This window comes from Thalia democratica, chromosome 4 (assembly GCF_965202585.1).
Source record: "Thalia democratica chromosome 4, ktThaDemo2.hap1.1, whole genome shotgun sequence".
In the NCBI taxonomy this organism is placed as follows: Eukaryota; Metazoa; Chordata; class Thaliacea; order Salpida; family Salpidae; genus Thalia; species Thalia democratica.
The window spans coordinates 24610595-24615056 of record NC_139168.1 but is presented as its reverse complement, the minus strand read 5'-3'; positions in this window follow the sequence as shown (position 1 = coordinate 24615056).

The window sequence follows — 4462 nt, the reverse complement described above, 5'->3', positions numbered from 1 at the left end:
TCAACTTGAGTTAGTGAAGTTCAACTAATGGCTAGTTTGTTGAACAGCATGTTTTCTTATTTTTTTGCCCACCAGAAACGTTTTCGCACTAAATAAATTAAATGCTGGGATTAAAAAACACACAAAGTACACTCTAGCACAGGGGTTGGCCGGTCGGCCGCAGTCTAAAGTATAGAATTCGCTACATTTATAACACTTTGCAGATATTATAAAGTATTAATATAGCAATATGTTAATAAGATCTAGACCTCTATCCCTAACCATATTTACCCTAAATTTTAAGTCTCTTCTCTTAACCCTAGCTCACCTTACCCAAACACATGAAAAAAAGAAGTTTACTAAATAAAATTTCAAATTAGAATAACTAAAACATGAGTCGATCAGAAGCGCTTAGATTTTGCTGCTGAAATTTCGGCACGGCAGGCATTTGTTAGTCGCAGGCCAAGTTTCGAAAATAAAAATACTCGCGGGCCGCAGTCGTAGTTTCAGTGCTGAAACCTCAGAATATCTAGTGTAAATTTTAATATGTCGCAAACTTTACCTTAGAACTTTTTTTTACGAATTACATCTAGTGTAATTTTTTAAATTCTTTATATGTGGGCCACAATTACCTGCTCTCAGGCCGCAAGTATTACCTTTCATAGGCCGCCCCCAATTTAAATAAAAAAATAATCACAAACCTTTTACTCTTCATGAGCCTCAAGTGGACGCAGTTTGCCAAACTCTAAGCTATTGAGTTCCAAAACTTTACTTTTTATCAAAAATAACTTAAAAATTAATAAAATTTTGGTGCGTAAACGGAAAATAATAAACTTTATAAGAAACAAAGCTTGCATACTTTTACTTTTTCAGTTACTGATAAGGCTTAATAATAGTTTTCACATAAGGTTAGCTGTTATATTAAACTAATTTATTTAAGGATGCTATAAAGACAAATACGATCTTAATGATCTCCTAAAATTAATAATTACAAGGTATTTCTTGGTAACTATGTCAAACAAAAAGCAGAAAGTTAAAAATAAAGTAACTTGTAACTGTAAAAACTTTTTCAAAATGTCCAACGTTATACTATGTAAAATTATGTTGACAATATGAAATTTAAGACCTAAAATCTACACTTTAAGTTGTAAAGGTTTTTGTAATTATTCATATTACTAGGATGTATATTAAGATTTTTTAAATAACTAAAAGTTAAATGCATAGAATAACTCACTTATTGCAAATGTAACTAAAATTAAAAGAAAAACTTTCTCTAAAACAGCTTGCCTTCAAAAGTCGACCGTATCATCAATTACTTTATTAAACAAACATGACGAAAACAAAAAGGTCAAAAATGTTTCTAAGCAGTTATGATATTAACTATTCTGCTTTAAAATGATACTTTGGAATTGCTTTTTGTTTAAAACTATCTACAGCAACCATTGAATAATCTTGGTAAATACCGTAAAGTGAAGTTCTTTCCTTTTGTTTAACGCTAGTTTTTAATTTTATTTTGCTATATCTTATTTTTTTATTTTACAGATAGTTATCCGTTGTACAGTTAAATTTGTTCAAGTTTAAGTTAATTTCACAAAATTACAATTCAAGTCTATGTTTTTATGTTTAGAATCCGAAATATATTTTTAAAGCGTGGTTTTAAGTTTGTATTAAGTCTTATTGAAAGAACATTTTAGCCTTATGTACATAATTCTTAACCTTGAATCTGATGACGTATTGCTTTATTTTTTGAAGAGCCTTTCTATTTAGATAATTACTTAACAAAAAGAAGAATATATATATATATATATATACAAACATAAGAAAACAAAATTTAATTTATTTAATCAATATTGACTGAGCCCGCTTGGAAGGGATCTTAAATACATACTTTAATTAAAATTATAAGTTAAAAAAAAGTAGAACCGTTTAATGTAGCATATTGCTACAATTCTCAGCTATTTGAATTAGAAGTAACAACTTAGAAATTAAAGTTTTTAAAGATTTAGGAATTTATATTTCCAAAGATTTGAAATGGAATGAACATATCAACTATTTATATAAGATTGCAAAAACTACATGTTATCAAATATTGAAAAGTTTTAAAACTAATTCTGCTTCAATTCTGACAAAAGTATTTAAAACATACGTTCGCCCTAAACTTGAGTTTAGTACCCAAATTTGGTCACCCCATTTAAAAAAGGATATTAACAAAATTGAATCTGTGCAAAGGAGTTTTACCCGTCATATTTGTAGTCGTTGCAAAATATCTTACACGTCATATAATGATAGAATGATTAAATTTGGCTTGAAATCACTGGAATATAGAAGATGGGAATTTGATTTATTAATTCTTTACAAAATTATCAATGGCAAATATAAAAGTTTTTTTAACCAGTTTTTTAATTTTTCCCAAAATAAATATCAACTAAGAGGAAATAATTTGAAAATAAAATGTAAACATGATTTTCAAAACAGTCAGTGGCAAGGCGCATTTTTTCACAGAGCAAAAGCTATGTGGAACAGACTACCTCAGGATATAGTATCTTGTGAGAGGGTAGAACAATTTCGTTTAAAGCTAAAAAGATTTGATTTAAATACGATAAATACCAGTAAAATTCACTAATTTTTCACTGTAATAAAAGAAAAAATATTCGTTTCCCTACGCCTCCCCCCTACAAACTATTAGTTTACTTATATATTTTGTAGTTATGAATTTTGTTTTATAAGCCATGATTTTAGACAAACTTCTTTACTGTGTGTACTAAGTAATATATAAATTTGAATTTTTTGAACTGAATTTTCAATTTAGATCATTTGTTTATCATATTGTGTTTAATTTTGTGTTTTCATTTAAATTATGTTTGTATATATATATATAATTTATCTTAAAGTTTTGAATATAACTTTATTTTCTTTTTCTCTTTTTGTGTGTCCTGTTTAAGTGGCTCAGGTTTTGATGCCTGAGTCCAACATTGCACAATAAACAATATAATAATAATAATAATAATAACTTAAATGTATACTAAAATAGTAAACAAAATACACATAAAACAAAAAACATTTTGACGTAATTTTGAACTTGCTCAAGGCTTATACAAAGCAAGAATCCAACTTCATTCGATATGAACAACTAAAAATTACAAAACCTCAAAATAATGACCAAAAAATCAAAATTTTGTAATAAACTGTAACTTGTAATATGTAATTACGAGTTATAAAATTTTTATTTTATGGTCACCTATGAGAGGTTTTGCAGTTAAGAGTTGCTCAAATCGAACAAAGTTCAATTTTACACTAATATAAGCCTTAAGAAAATTTAAAAGTATGTCATAATGTTTTTTGTGTAATTTGATTACTACTGAATGTACTTTCAAGTCTTGATTTATAATTCTAATAGCTGAGAATTGTAGCGATAAGCTATATAAAACAGTTGCACTAGTTTTTAAGTTTATCATTTTAAATAAAGTATATGTATGCATATATATCTGCATATATATATTAAGTGTTGTTTTTTTGATCGACAATTGTTCCATTCTCTATGCAACTTTTTTTTGCAACGATAAATAGTTATTAACTATATAAAAATCAACTTTTGTTTTGATATTGCTGACAGCTGTTTTAAGGTAAATAGCGTCACTTATCAAAGTAAACAAAGTTTGTTGGTAAGTTTTATAAATTATTACAAATATACATATTGTAACGTTTAAAAAAAATTGTGTTTAAATAGTTTAAATAAAATGCTATTGTCCAAGTAAGTTGTAATTTCTGTTCTCATCTTATTAATACTTTTCTTTTAGTTTTAGTCGTTGTTTTTTGAAGCACATAATTTGATTATGGAGGCAGGGTTATTGCCTCTCTTTTCATTAGTTATATTTTTTCAAATTTACTCAAGTTTAAAATTGTCAAAAGGTCCACATTGCTATTACTTTATTATTTAAAAGTCTATAAATTAGTTTAATTGGTATTTTTCAATGACCACAATAGTTTCAGCTAAAGTTTTATTTACTTAGTGATTTATAATTTTTGTGAATTCTTAACACCAACGTTTAAAAACAAAAAAAAATTGAGTAATCTATTAGATTTTAAGTAAATTATCATTATAAAAACAAAAATTATAAAACTTCAACAACTGAGAAAAATAGTTTTATATCTTAAACTTAATTTCATATAAATTGGCTATTTTGATGCTTTCAAAAGTTTTAAACAAAAAAATTACTTAAACTTAATCAAATCAAAATTAACTGTACCTATCTATTTTAATCCTAAAAGTAGTTTTTAAATTTTGAATTAAATAATCTAAATTAAAACTATATATTACTATAAGTTGTTTTAGACATAAAGTATTAGATTTATTGCTTGAATTTGATCCAAGATAAGTTATCATTATTTATCGTGATTATAATAAATTCAAACATTTAAATTCAGTTTTATTTGTTGTTGGGGAAAATAAAATGTTTGCTAGCTAAAAAGTACCGAAAGCCGA